We start from the raw sequence: 16,643 nt of genomic DNA, 5'->3' as shown, positions 1-16,643 counted from the left end.
GGGTTGTAATTTTCCCCCAAATCATTTCAGTCTACCTAGATTCCAGTGTTTAGTCCAAAAACCTCATTATGTTTATATGAAGGCATCTAACACAAAAATCTTTAGAGGTGAAAGAGATTTAGAATACAGAAAATTAGAAGAAGGGGAGGGGAGGAGGGTTAGAAATCAGAACTGAAAATTAAATTAAATTTAAAATGAAACATTACATCTTTTTCACAAAAAAAATAGAGGATGTTAGGACTTTAAAATATAAAATTATAAACTTAGAGTTTGAAGGGATATTAAAGATCATCTGGTCCAATCTCTGAATCATATAGTTAGGAAAATTAAGGGAAGTAGTTGCAGATATTCAAACCAAAAGCTTCTTTGGCCAAATCTGGTACTTTCCTGGACACTATGCTTTCCCTTCCAATGCAAAAAGTATGTGCCACATGCTAATATCATGTTACCACAATAAATGGGATTGGAGCTGGAAAGAACCTTAAAGAACAGATTATTAGAACTGGAAAGATCCTTAAAATACTGATTGTAAAAAAAAATGTATTGACAACTTTTGTTTTTGCATCACCTTGATTTTTAGATATATTCTTCTCCCTTCCTTTCTCTCTCCCTCCCATCCTTTTCTCAAAGAGATATACTTCTAATAAGAAAAGAAAGAAAAAAAAGGATACAGAAAAAGTACAGCAAAACTAACCAAAATATCAACCAAGTCTCCTAGTATATTATTTTTTTTCTACACCCACAGTATGCAACCTCAGCAAGGAAAGTAAGGTACAGGTTCATTTTTTTTTTTTAATCTGTTCTCCAGATTCAGTCTTGGTCATTATAATTATACAACATTGTGTCATTTTTGTTGATGCTGTTACTATTCTATTGATTTACAATCATTGTCTATACTTTTTGTGGTTCAGATTACTTCACTCTGTATCAGTTCATACAAATTTTCCAGTACTTCTCTGAATGTTTCATGTTTGTTTCTTCCTGCACAGTGCTATTTCATTATACTTATCCACCACAGTTTGTTTACCCATTCCTCAATCAATAGGCATCGACTTTGTTTCTATTTCTATCTACCACAAAAAGTACTGCTATGAATATTTTCCTGCATGATACCTTCCTTTCTGATTTTACCCTCTTTGGTTCATATATCTAGCAATGGGATCTTGGGGTTAGAAAGTGTGAATATTTTAATCACTTTTTAAGCACAATTCTCAGTTGCTTGCCAGAAGAAGCAGACCAGTTTTTGGCCTCATGGAAAACATATTAAAATGTCTGGTTTTTTTTCCTGTGGCCCCTCCAACACTGATTGTTTCTACCTTCTGTCATCCTCTTCAATTTGTGAGATATGATGTGAAACTTCAGATTTTTTTTGATTTGTTTTTCCTTTACTTTTTAGTAATTTGGGGCAATTTTCAATATGACCATTAACAATTTACCCTTTTTTAAGAGAAACTTTTGTAGAACATTGGATATTAGAGGTATAAGGGGCTTTAGATATCATTGAGTCTTACTTCTTTATTTTGCAGATGAGGCCCATTAATGTATGAATGTTGTCACCTACTAAGAAAATCAGAACAGATTATTAGATAATAAGGGCTTGAGGGAAGGGAATAAAATGTCTTTTGCCTTTTTTTGTATCTTTTAGTACTTAGCACAGTGCTTAGCCCACAGTAAGTGTTTCATAAATGTTTATCAATTAATTGGTATAGCTCTCACTTGAACTGAACGGTTCTCACTCCGTGTCTAGGGCTTTTTTTCTATACAGCAAACTTCTCTTACTGAGTAAGTCCCACCCATTTCAACCATCTTTTCTGTTCTGAGCCCAGTTCAGCTTAACATGATCCTCCTCTCTCTCCCTGAGGCTTGTTCCAGGAAGGTGAGCTATATTAAACTCACTGCCATAATGTTTGGTCTTATTGATTTCTTTCTTTTCTTCTTCTTTCTGTTTTTTTTTTCTTTATAGTGCAGAACATCCAAAGGGCAGTTCAGAAACAAAACAAAACAAAACAAAAAATAGGGAGAAGAAATAAGGAGGAAAAAAAAATACTCTCCCCACTGTAGCATTTCCCATCAGCAATCTTCTTAGAGCCTTCACTCTCCATAGTGTGACAGGGCTGGGGGCTCTTTCCTGGACAGGGTCCTTTTCTTCTCTCTTTCAAGGTTTGTGATGGCTTTAAATATAAGCAACACTGAAGGACAGGGGCCCGATTCCACATTTCATGCCTGTCAGCTGCAGACAGGATGGTTCATCTTTGACAGATCACTTCTTCCATGATGGCTGTTCCTGGGAGTGAAAAACATGTCTCCATCGTCAGTTGGAGAAGAAGCAGAGTACAGGGGAACAAACATTGAGTCTGAAATCACTAGAGATCTGTTTATGCTGGAAGACACTTTAGAACAGGGAATGATAAGTCTGGGAGGAACCTTTGAGCTCCTTTATGCTGAGGAACCTACGAAGGATATTTTACAGATGAAGATGCAGAGGCAGAGATAGATAGATAGATAGATAGATAGATAGATAGATAGATAGATAGATAGATAGATAGATAGATAGATAGACAGATGAGGAGGGGAGGGAGGGAGGAAGAGGTGGGAGGGAGAGAGAGACAGAGACAGAGAGAGAAGAGGAGAGAGAGAGAGAGAGAGAGAGAGATGTTGTTGTTGTTATTGTTGTTGCTTTTCAGTTGTGTCTTACTCTTTGTGATGCCATTTAGGTTTTGTTAGCAAAGATACTGAAGTTGTTTGCCATTTCCTTCTCCAGCTCATATTTCAGATGAAGAAAATGAGGTCAAGTGACTTGCCTGGGTGATCACACACCTACTAAGTATTTAAGGCCATATTTGAGCTCAGGTTTTCCTGACTCTAGATATAGAGATGGATAGATAGATAGATAGATAGATAGATAGATAGATAGATAGACAGACAGACAGATAGACAGACAGTCTTTGGCCAAGGACATACAGCTAGAAATGACAAAACCAGAGGTAGGTGGGGGCAAATGGATAAGAGCACTAGGCCTTGAGTCAGGAAGACCTAAGTTCAAATGTAGCCAGGCAAGTCAATTAACTTCTGTTTTCTCAGTTGCAAATGGGGGTAATGATAACACCTTCCTTTCCACGGTTATTTTGAGAATCAAATGTAACAATATTTGTTAAAAATACTTATTACTGTACTTGTCATATAGTAAGTGCTATATGAATGTTTATTCCTTCTTCTTCTCCCCTTGTCTTGTGACTCTAAGCCACTTTTCTTTCTATTCCAGCACATGAGCCAGTTCAAGATCAAAAGACAGATTGCAATTATTCTTAGCTTAGATTGATCTTGGTTTTAAAGAGAAACCTTATCTGAACCTGACTCTGACATCACTTCTCATGCAAAATACTTTCTTATCATTCCAAATGAGAAAAGAACAATGCCAATCGAGGCTATACAGTCCTCATAACATACCAACTGTTTGTCCAGGTTCTGCTTAAACATGGGAGATGTAGAGAGGAAACAAAGGTTCAGAATATTGCTCCTAATGGGGACTTATTCATCCATTCATTCATTCATTCAAAAAACCAACATGGGTAAGAGAGAGTAGGGTTGGTCTGAAGTCACTATGTATAATTATATAATTATATAACTATATATATATATATATAGTTACATATGTGTGTGTATATATATGTGTATATATGTATATATGCACAGAATATATATATACATACACACATATATACATACACACACATATATAACTATAATACTATAACTATATATGCGTGTATATATGTGTATGTATATATTTTTATAAATATATATCTACATACAAAACCACAGATAACACATATGTATGTATACACATATACACATATGTATGCATGTATAAATGGCATATTCATTTGAAAAAATGTAAAGCCCAGAACAGAAATGTATAATGGGGAGTATTTGGATGATAAATAATGGAAGGAAAAAACAGAAGCAATTTCATAATCTGAGAATCACAGTCCACCAGGGCAGACAGAAGGAATAGATAAGGAATTCAGGCAATAGTAGCCTAGAGTAGTTCTCTCTCACTCTCTCTCTCTCTCTCTCTCTCTCTCTCTCTCTCTCTCTCTCCTCTCTCTCTCTTTGTCTCTGTACACACACACAAACACACACACACACACACAAATACATATATGAAACATCTTTTGGCAGCTCCCTCAAGACACAAACATAGTGGTCAGCATCCCTCTGAGCTAATGCTTAAACCTTGGCACCTTTAATTCCTGCACCTGTCAGGAGGAGTTCTATCCATTCTATTGATAATTCTATTCCTATGAAACTGACTTAGTTCCTATAACAATATTTCATCTAATTTCATATTCTTATACAATCAGTTTATGACTTTAGAAAGGTCAAGTCTGCATCATTTGCCCAATGTTGCTTTTCTAAATAACCTTGTATTATTTATAAAATGCTTCTGGTAATATTAATAGTTCCTGTTTTTATAATACTATAAGCTTTTCCAGACTCTTTCTTCACAAGAACTTCAGGAAAGAGGTAGTAAAAATATTTTTATTCCTATTTTACAGAGGGAAAAACTGAGGTCTGGAGAAGTTACAAGATCATAAAGTTCTTAAAGTTACAGAGTTGTGAATTGAACAAAGGTCTTCTAATTCCAAATGCTATGTTCTTTCCACTACAACATGTTGCTGGTAAGATTTTCAAACTTCAAGAAACACTAAAAGCTTGCCAGTTGTAGAGAACTGTAATAAGTAATGGAAGAGAGATGCAACAATGAAAGAATACACAATCCCTGACCTCATTGTGCCTCACATACCAGAAGCAGGCGATGTCTGAAGCCACAACTAGGGCAGGGTGATCTGGGCTCTGCTCCAGGACACTGAAATTATAGAGTAAAATCCCTCACTCACATACCAATTAACGGGGTAGAAATGTGAGATTGGCAAGAATTTTAATTCCTATTTTAAAATGAGGAAAATGAGGATCTGATTTGCTCAAGGTTACACAAATAGCAAGACCGGGATTCAAACGTGTTTCTCTTGATCCTCAGGCTAAGATTTTTTCTACTATTCCACTCACATGTTGAAAACATATGTACACACACACACACACACACACATATCCACATATACAAACATGTGTGCATGATGTATGTATATGTGTCCTTGAATATATCTACATACATGCATGCTTACATACATATTTACATCTATATACAGACATATATATATATATGAAGGTGTATATCTATATCAATATATCTATAAAATCACTATCTCTGTATTTACAAATAAATCTATATTTATCTATATATCTCTCTCTCTAGCTCTCTATCTATATCCATATAAATAAATCTCAATCCCTATCTATCTATCTACCCTTTCTTACATGTCACTGAAAAATATCAGACCATAGACTGTTTGAAAAGAAAGGGAGCTCAGAAATCTAGTTCCTCTCTGTGCTTTTATAAGTGCTCAAACCAAGGCTCAGGAAAGTTGTAAGATGTGCCTATATGTATCCAGCTGTACAGAGTCAGGATTAGGTGTCAAGGTCAGTCTGTGCCGTTTTCCAGTGCTCCCATATTCTCTTACAAAGGTCCTGGCTAAGTCTGTGCTGGCCTTGCCTGAGGCCTGTACTCCCTTTCTTGGCCTGCTTCATTGCTGAGTTATCTACTGGAAACACATCCCCCATTCCTATAAGTATAAATTTATAAAGGAAGCTTAAAAGGTTGGCAGCGCAGTCCGATGTGAATTTCAGAATAGATATCTTAATGTCCTCATGTAAATTAGAGGCATTTGCCCACCGTGAAGCAATTGGCATCTGAAAATCTGCTAACCTAATGATCTATGAATTATGAGTACTTCGTTAACATCACTCTCCTCTTATTCCTGCTGAGGACTACCCAGACACTGGCTATGTTGTTCTTTTCCCCTTAGACTGAAAAGATTTTTTTAAAAAATTACAAAGAGTTGATGTGGTTATTTGTTATGTTTTATTTCATCTTCATAGTTACATGAAAGATGTAATTGTGCCAGCCAGGCAAATTAGCATGAGACCATAGGCCCCAGGCTTGGAAGAAATTAGGCCATATCTGAAAACTAATCAAGCTGCTGGAAAGTAGACAATTACATTCAAATACTTTGGCCCTGGATCTGTCCTCCTGGAAAGATCACTAGAGCTTGATATTGGTATTGAAGTACTGGATTCTAATTCAGACTTTGGTAGTTACTAGCAATGTAAGTTTAGGCAAGTCAATTGACCTCACTAACCAGTTTCCCAGCTCTAAATTATGCGTTTCTAAGATACATAGATTATATATATATATATATATATATATATATATATATATATTTAAATATTTAAATATAGATTTATCTATAGATTTTATATATCTATGTATGCTTTTATAAACACTTGTAGATAGACAATGATAGATAAACAGATGGATAGCTGGATGACAGATAGATAAATGTATGGATAGATGAAGAAAGATAGATAGATAGATAGATAGATAGATAGATAGATAGATAGATAGATAGATAGATAGATAGAGTCTCATTCGGTTTAGACTTGTAATTTTATTGGTGTAAGGAACTCCCCTATAAAAACTTCCTGCACTAGGGCAGAAAAGCAACTTTGTCTTAAAGTGATGATTAGGGAACTGAAAGTTTAGGTAACTGATTCCTAGTGATACAGTGAGTATGTGGCTGAGATAGAATTTGATCCCATGTTGTCTTGACTTCAAAATCCCTGCTTAAATCTTATGAGTCCTTATTTCTAAAAATGGTTTCATTATTAATATTTCTCACAGGGTTATGGTAGAGTGGATATGGCGTCGAACAGGCAGTCAGTAGGACCTGGGCTTCAGCCATTCCTCTAATACTAACTAGCTGTGTGAACATGGGTGAGTCCTTTTAGCACTCTGAGCCTCAGTGTCCTCATGAGGAAACTGAAGGAGCTGGACAAGTTGGCTTCTAAACTCTCTACTGCTCTGTATCTATGATTCTGTAATTATCGTAACTAGTGGTAATTATCCTCTCTTAAGTTCCTACTCTGATTTCTTGAGATGCAGTCTCGCTAAGTGTGGAAAGACTTGACACCATAAGTTTGGTCAACGGGTAATCGATTATTTTGGCCATGGTAATTCATGAATCTATTTACTAAGGAGAATTATCATTATCATCATCACCATCATCACTGTGTACAGTCTAAGGGTGCTCTCCCCCATGAAATGTTACCATTCGTAAGCAGGGCCAGGGCAGAACACTGTTTTCTAGGACAGGCACTTCATTTTGGACTGCTGTGTGTTCTGGTAAATTGCAAGACTGACTAATATGCAGTAAAACTCCATCCTTCATCTGGCTTGAACAGTTCATTGGAAACAGTCTTATAGATATCTCCTCCTTGCTCCCAAATCATCTGCTCACTTCATTCTTTCCTTAACAAAAATTTCAAGGAAGCCTTCCAACTGTGAACACTGTTGTTTTTGCTCAGTCTTTTTCAGGCACATCCAACTCTTTGTGACCCCATTTGGGGCTTTCTTGGCAGAGATGCTAGAATGGTTTGTCATTTCCTTCTCTAGTCCATTTTACAGATGAGGAAATTGAGGCAAACAAGGTGAAGTGACTTGCTCAGGGTCACACAGCTAGTAAATGTCTAAAACCAAATCTGAACTCAGGAAGCTGAGTCTTTCTGACCCTAAGCCCAGCACTCTGCACACTATGGTGGTACCCTTTGTATAGCCTTTCTTTTCTCTGACAGCCAATGAATTTCTCATGTCTTCCCTCTTCTCTTTAAGTAAGCAGGTGGTGAAGTGGATGAAGAGTTACACTTGTAATCAGAAACACCCAAATTCAAATGTGGTCTTAGACTATTCCTACCTGTATGATTCTGGGGAAGGGACTTAACTTCTCTCATCCTTCCTTCCTTCTTTACCTATGAGGTCTCTCTAAATCCTGTGATGCCATTTGGTAACATACCATCCACACTGGAGGAAAAATGATATACATCAACAGTAGTTAATGTTTATATAGCATTTTAAGATTTGCATAATTCTTGACAAATATTATCTCATTTATCTTCACAACAGCCCTGGGAGGAGGGTGCTATTATTATCTCCACTTTACAGATAAGGAAACTGAGACACAGAAAGGGGTTAAGTAACCTGCCCAAGGGCAAGTATCTGGTAAGTGTGTGTGTATGTGTGAGGCAAGGCTTGAACTCAGTTCTGTCAGACTCTCAAGTGCAACACTCTCTCTACTTTACCATCTAGCTGCCTACCTGCAAGTCTCTATGCATTGATTTAAAAAAAAAAAAGAAAACACAAGAATTAGTAAAGCTGCAATCCTTGCCTTAGTGAACCTTATATTAGCAACTTTGCCACTTACCAGGAAAATATGATCTTCACCCAGTCACTTAGCTGCTCTAAGATACAATTTCCTCAAATGGGATAATAATATTTGCAATATCTACCATATGGATGTTTCTTTTTTCTTCCAATTCAATAAACATTTATTACGTATCCATTATGTGCAAGGTACTATGCTAGGAACAAGTGACATTCTGCATGCAAAGAACCTTTTGATTTAAAAAAAAATAGTTATAATGGATGTCTTTTATTTCTGTATCACAATCATTTCTGAATACGCTCATGTACCCACTAATGATCTTTCCCTTGTAACAAAGGGAAAAAAAAAAGAATAAGAAAAACCAACTGACACATTCACCCTTCTGACAGTGTAAGTAACCTTCCATAGCATGGAAGAAGATATGTACTAAAAGGAAGATGTTCAAGATATTGCCCTTCAGTTATGTCCAACTCTTCGTGACCCCATTTGGGATTTTCCTTGCAAAGATACCGAAGTGGCTTGCCATTTCATTCATCATGGCAGATGAGGAAACTGCCAAATAAGGTGATGTGACTTGCCCAGGGTCACACCGCTAGTAAGTGTCTGAGAACAGATTTGAACTCAGGAAGATGAATCTTCCTGACTCCAGGCCCAGCATTCTACCCACTGAACCACCTAGCTGCCCCTATAAAAATTTTAAATACTTCAAGTTACTAATAATTATAGAAATACAAATTAAAACAACTCTGAAGTTTTACCTCACATCTATCAATTTGGCAAAGATGTAAAAAAAAAAAAACACCAACAACAAACAGGACAATTATTGGAGAGTCTCTGGGAGGAAAAAGGGACACATTAATAAATGTGCTGGAGCTATGAATTGGTCCAACTATTCTGGAAAGCAACTTGGAACTGGAAAGCAACTTGGAACTAAACCTCAAAAATCATCAAATGGTGCAGAAGCTTTGATCTAGCAATACCACTACTATAACTATACTTCAAAGAGACAAAAGAAATAACATGGACAACAATGACAATGGCAGCTATTTTTGTTATACAGATGAGCTAAAAAGTAAGGAGTACCCACAAATTGGAAAACTGCTAAAAATTGTGATATGTGAATACAATGGCATATTATTGTGACATTAAAAATTGCCCGAAAGGTGGATTCAGAGAAGTCTGGAAGGACTCATGTGAAGTGATGTAGAACGAAGTGATCTGAACCAAGAAAACAATTTAATTTATACAGTAACAACACCATAAAGAAAAAAGAGAAAAGAAAACTTGGAATACTTGAGAATTCTGACCAATCTTGATTCCAGAGGATGGATATTGAAGCATGTTATCCACACCTGTACAGACAAGCAATGAACTCAGGGTTCAAAATGAGACATATTTTTTCAAACATGAGCAATGCAAGGATGTGTGCTTTCTGTGTGCATTTGTTGTGAAGGTTTTGACTTCCTTTTTACTTCCCCAGTTTTAGGAGAGGTTAGAATGAGAAGGGTCAAATGATAAGAAAAGAGAGAGAGAGAGAGAGAGAGAGAGAGAGAGAGAGAGACAGAGAGAGAGAGACAGAGAGAGAGAAGTGATTGAAGCTTTTTTTTTAATGCATAGAAGAAAACAAGAGGACAGAAGAAAAGTCAGGAGGCAGACAAGCAAGACAGCTTTGAAAGTTATATGCTGATTTTCTAAAAGTGACATATCATATTTGCAATTTTGTGTGCAATCCTCTTTTTTTTCTATGCCTATCTTGTATATGGAAATGCCCATTGCATTTGATGATTGTCAGGTTCATATTTCTTTTTTTTTTATATTGAGAAAGGTACAGACACCCAAATTTGCATTGTATCTGGCCCCTCGAAGCATGAGGACCCTCTGGTTCATATGCAGTAGTGACAGTTCATCTGGCCCAATGTTCTAATTTCACACGTATGGAAACAAAGACTTGTATCTCCATTAGAAGGGAAATCACTTGGCCCATGTCAAATAGATAGGCAGAGAGGATGTGAATTCAAGTTTCATGAAACCTACCCATTCCAATCTTCTTTCCATTGTCCCTCCCCAAATGTCTCCTAACAGGCACTGTGTTCTGCACAGAAGCTAGGTTCCAGATAGTATCCCAATTGTGCTTTCAAAAATACATTTTTAAGGTGTCAGACGGGGAGTACTGAAGAAAATCCTTTGTTTCCCCAAGCCACAATACGTGAAAACAAGTTTATGACTAGGGAAGAGACACTTTCAGTGCCCTGGTTACTATTACCGCCAGGAAGACGAGATATAATGATTCATTTTCCTGCTCTCTACATCACCCACAAGGGGCTTTGGAAAAAACTAGGGCTAGGAACATAATTACAAGAAATAGAAAATGAGATGGAGGCCAAATTAAGGAAGTGAGCCTTAGGCGTAAATTTAAACTGGTGACAATCTTTCAGCAAACTTCTCCTGGCAGGGAGTTAAAGGGCTACAATATACTTGCAGAAATCCATTAAATAAAAGGAATAAAAATTAACAGGTGCACAGCCAAGTGAATCCAAATTCCTAGGACATGCTGTAATCCATGGTGATTTTCAGAGGTGGTTTATTTCTTATACATATGCTTGATTTGCATGATTTGCCCAGTTGCCTTATGGGAGCAAACTCTAAACTTTGAGGAAGGGCATTTCCTCTTTTTCAGGGCAGTCTTGGAAGAACAACTGGACTAAAATGAAGTATAGATCAATTGGAGTTCAGGGTCAGAGTATGATATGCTCTCCTCCTCATCAAAATTGTGTTTATGCCTCCTTTAAGTTAGTGGCAGGATAAAGGCGATCTCAGAAGGAAAGAAGGAAAGTATAGTATTGTAGTATTGGTAATAACTGCATTAATTCCAAGGATCAGCATAAGAGCAGGTAGGTATGTACCTCTTGTATCTCCTTAATGTGGCAGTGGAATTTCTTTGGTTAGTTAATCCCATTTTGAAGTTCACTATGTGTCAACAAGATTAACACGGGTGAAGACTTTGTTTTGGGAGCAATGATTTAACCTTGAAAAGGTGAGAATTTCCCTGAGCCTTGATTTTCCCCTCTTAGTCTTGAAGTTCATACTGACCCTGGTCTTCTAGTCCTACAGCTATGTTCTGTTCCTAATGCCCCTTTCTCTGACTGATTGGCTCCTTCCAGTACCTCCTTTTTAAGGAATGTACTCAGGCCAACCATTTGGTCATTACTCTCCAGGCTCCACCATACTCCAATGCCAAGAAAGGAGAACGTGTGGCCTCGAAGCCATCTCCTTATTTTTCAATGCTTTTGTAACCACTTCGCTCCCCCAGCTTCTCCTTATGCACATTGTTTTCTCTCATTATAATATAAGCTCTTTGAGGACGGGGACTTTCTTTCTTTCTGCTTGTACTTATAGTCCCAATGTTTAACACATCGCCTAGCACCTAATAAATGTTGGTGACTTAGCTTTTAGCAGCATGTTAAAGATCAATAGTTGATCCGTGGCCAGCTCATCTACCCTTGTTTTGGTCTTTTAGAAAGGAGGAGTATAAGAAAAAGAGAGGAAGTAAGGGAAGAAGTTGTATACTGAGATTAGAATTCAGTTACCTTGAATGGAACACATCTTCTAGGGTTTTCCAAGAGAACCACATGATCCAGAGAGAAGAAGAACCATATGGCTCCAGAGATGGCAGTGAATGGAGGCAGCCATTAAGCAGCAAAGAGAGTCTAGGCCAAACTGGAAACATCATGAATGCAAGCTTGTAGTAAGGTAGAAGCCATGGCAGCCATAGTAAATGACAGAGGACCAACCCTCATAGACCAAGCAAGAGCTAAAGTTCAAAAGCAGAAAAGCTTAGAGCTTTGATCTTGATCTTCAATGGTGTTGTGAGTAATGTTGGCTTTGCAGGCTCAAGGAAAAAAGGTTGACTGTCCAATGACAAAAATACATTGCTTTTGTAGGCCTACCTCAATCCCAGGTTATTGCTATAACTAAAAAAAAAAAACTACGTAAACCAGTGGTGTTGAGCTCAAATTAAAAAAAAAAGGGTCTACTCATCCCTGCATGAAGGCCCCTGTACCTACATATTGAATTACTTGTAAAAGGTAGTGGTATCTGTGTTTTATTGTATATTAATTTAGTTCTCAATTATATTTCAATGTGGTTCAACCATATATGCTCACTTCTCTCCCCCACACTTTTGTGCAAGCCCATGGGGAAGGTGGGTATTTCCAGAAACAAGAGGATTTCTTATGTTGTAGTAACCATTAGTGTTTTCTTCTTGTGTATGGTGACCTTACCCCTAAGGTACAGCTATAATTCTCAAGTACTTTAAATGTCCCTACCTGGGAGGGAAAAGATTCTATATACCATCTGTGTGACCTCCAGTTGATTTCAGGAAAAGGAATTTGGTGGGGAAGGGGAGAGGCAGATACATAGTGAAGTACTGTGAGATACAAATACTCTTAGCTCTGCTTTATAGGATGAGGAAACTGAAACTCAGAAAAAGAAAAAGTGAGTAGTCCAAGGTCACACAGTTAATAAAAAGAAGAAGCAGTAGTCAAACCCATGTCATCTGACTCCAAGACTCAGTGCTCTTTCTACTAAATCTTTCTTCTTCAGCCACTAGTCCCAATGTGATAAAAGAAAACAATCAAAGACCACTCTGTTTCCTGTGACATCCCATATTAAGAGGGTGCTAAGGAGTGAGGACCTGGGTCAGTAAGGGGGAATCAAAAAGGAACTGAGAATAGCAATGAAAGTTGTTGAGAGAGACTACCTCTGAGGCTAGTCCTGTGGTTAGCAGAGGAGAACTTGGTTGATCTCAGCAACAAAGGATGTCTGAGAGGCACCAGTAGAGAAAAGACTTAAAAGTGGCAGAGAAAAGCCACACTAAGACAGTGGGAGAAATAGTGGGACAAGCCTGGACTTAGCTGAGACTTGCACTAAGGTGAATAGAATTGGTCCCAGTGGAAGACAGTGATGAGTATGGCTGATGACCACATAGCAGCAATATTGTAAAGATGTTTCAATGGAACCCATGAAGATATCTCATCAAGCAGCCAGGTTTGCAAATGCTCTGGATATCATCAGGCCACTAGAAAAAAAAAAAAAGAAAGCTAATTTTAACAGATTGAAATGTGAAGCCACTTTGGTTACTTGTAAACAAATTGGTATGTTTATTAATTCTTTTCTTTTTTCCCACTCTGCTCATAGAATTTCAGAATCATAGACTCTTGTCTTTGGAGGAGCCTCACGGATTATCTGTTGAACAATACCTGGGGCAGCTAGGCAGCACAGGGGATAAAAGGAGAGATATAAAGTCAAGAAGTTATGAATATAAATCTTGCCTCAAACACTTACTACCTGCATGACCCTTGCGGAAGTAACTGAAATTTTCAATGCCTCAGTTTCCTTACCTGTAAAATAAGGATAATAATAGCATTTATCTCACAGCATTGTTGTGAGGTCAAAAGAGGTAACATGAAATGTTTCGCAAACCTTTAAGCGCTAAATAAATGCCATAATTATGGTGATCATTAACAGTAATAAGTACCTCCTCTATACCATCTCTAACAGATGGATTAAACTTCCAACTGAATACCTTTTAGTGGAGAAGAGGAACCCACTTACTCCTGAAATTTTGTTCTGATACATTCTGGCCAATGGACCAGGAATGGAAGAAGTAAGTGTATTGGGCTTATCAATAAGGATGATTGCCCAGGGATTTTGTCTGGAACTTGAATCAGGTGAAGTGTGACACTACCCAAAGAGACTGTTTTGCTCCTGTCATTGTACCCCCAGAACCTACCCCAGTGCCTGGGATGTTATAAGTACTTAAAATGCTCATTGATTGATTGGGTACTCCATTTCCTAGGTACCCTGGCACCAAAGTTATGAAAGCTCAAACAGGGTCTAGGTGTGTTACCAAAAGAAGCAGCCAGTTTAGGGGGCAAGCCTGGCCAGACTGTTACCTTATTTTCTTTGCTCTCAGGTTAGGTAGCAAGTGGGTGAATGAAATATACATCATATATGCATTTAACAGGAAGGCACTGAATCAGAACAAATTCAGGCCCAATTTATGACCAGTAAGCCTTTTGCTAGCACTCCTCTGCTCCATCTAAAATCTGGTAGAAAAGAGGAAAAAAAGTGAATTTGAGGCAAACATTCCAACACAGAATTACATAGTTCTTAAATTCACCTTCTTCAGGAGACAGACAACATTCCAACCCTGTGGCTATATTTCTGAGGTGTCAATGAGGAGCCTTCCAGAGACTAGGTGATGTGCAACTTGAAAGCTGAATTCAAAATCGTTTCCAAGCTTGAGATTAGAAACCCGCAATATAAATGATAACATAAGTAACATGTCAGCAAAGGCAGAAATGGCTTCTGTGGCTTTTTAGAGAAGGCATTGAGATGAAACAATTATGACTGCTGCCTCCCAGAAGAACCCAAAATTACACTGTTCTCCATTTTGGAAATAGATCAAATGCAAGGACAGGTGACCTAGGAGCTATGACAAATATACACGGCTTGCTTCTATTCACACAGGTATAAGAGAAAAGTCCTTTGAAGTCAGAAGACCTGGGCTCAAGTCCTAGAGTCGCCATTAAAAAAAGTTTTATTGACGTGTTTTGTTCATATATTACAAACATTGGCAGATTACTCCCACTTACTGAGAAGTCTCTTGTAGTACGGTAAAGCAGTTACGTAAAACTAACAAAAGAATGACCTCATCTGAAATTATATACAACATTTAACAGGCTTTTCAACTCCTCCCTCCCCCAACTCTCTATTTTTAAAAATTAACAGAAACTTGTTTTCTCTCTCTCTGTCTTCCACCCTATCCATTGGGGGAAATAAAGAGAGAGACAGAGAGAAAGAGAGAGAGAGAGAGAGAGAGAGAGACAGACAGACAGACAGACAGACAGACAGACAGACAGACAGAGACAGGCAGAGAGAGACAGAGACAGAGAGACAGAGAGTAATAAATTTCTCCTAAAATATGCATAATGAAACACAACAAATTCCCTCATTGGCTGTATACAAAAATAGGTATATTTCATTTTGCACCCTAAATCTATCAATCACCTCTTTAATGGTCAGCATCATTGGTCTTCTGGAATACTGAATGGTCATTGACTTGATCAGAGTTCTTAAGGCTTCAAAGTATTATATTTGTACACAATTGGTATTGTATAAGTTGTTCTCCTGGTACTGCTCATTTCAGTCTTCATCAGCTTATAAAAGTCTTCAAAATTATTCATTATTATAGTATCGATATGATAGTACAAATTATTCTTTGGTTTCTTTTTTAGTTTCTATTTTCATTTTCTACAGTAGTTCATGTGTCTTTCTGTGTATATTAAAAATCTGTTTCCTCATTTCTCATAACATAACAGTACTCCATAACATTTATATACCATGACTCGTTCAGCAGTTCCTCAACTGATGACTCTCCCATTAGTTTTCAGTTTGCAACCACAAAATATTTACTGTATTTTTTTTCCAAGTGAAGTGTTTTTCCTTGCCTTTTGCTGTCTCCCTGCCCCCACCACGTACAGGCCTACAAGTGATAGGGCAAAGGGCCTGTACTGTTTAGTAAAATATTTTGATGCATAATTGCCAATTGCTATGCACTATTAATCATATGACTTTGGCCAGTCTTCACATCTGAGTCTTTGTTTCCTAAATGTGTAAAATGGGGATAATTATTCTGACCCTACATCCGTCATAGGCTTGTGAGAAAAACCTTCTTTTAAACTTTTAAATGCCTTAGAAATATTGCAGTTATGTTTCTCCACAATTTGAATGGAAACTCCTTTTCCAGCCTCCTTTCATATTACTCTCCGTGGGAAACTTCATATTGCATTCAACCTGGACCTTGGGCTTTTCACTGACCTGGATATGTCACATTCAGAGCTTCTGTACTGATTTCCCTCCTCACCCTGACCTTTTAGATCCTCTATAGTATTCCAGGCTTAGATAACCTGCCTCCTCCTTGGTTAACATATCCCCAAGCCCAAATTCCCCTGATGATCTTTTTATCCTCATGTATTTCTAAAATATGTTAATATTTCTTTTGATCCTGTTGTACCCTATGCTGTATTGTAGGTTATAAAAAAGTGATCAATAAAGTTTTTTTTTTCCTCTAGGCAATTGGGATTACAGGGTCACACAGTTATTAAGTGTCTGAGGCCAGATTTGACCTTAAGTACTTCTGACTTCAGGGCCAGTACTTTATCTACTGTACCATCTAACTGCCTTTTATAACTTTTTTTTAATATGGCACCTCCAAAAGAACACAGTAGTTCAGACGGTTGA

Source organism: Phascolarctos cinereus, unplaced genomic scaffold, assembly GCF_003287225.1.
Source record: "Phascolarctos cinereus isolate Bilbo 61053 unplaced genomic scaffold, phaCin_HiC Scaffold_2;HRSCAF=192, whole genome shotgun sequence".
Taxonomy (NCBI): domain Eukaryota; kingdom Metazoa; phylum Chordata; class Mammalia; order Diprotodontia; family Phascolarctidae; genus Phascolarctos; species Phascolarctos cinereus.
Note: the sequence above shows the minus strand (reverse complement) of the source record.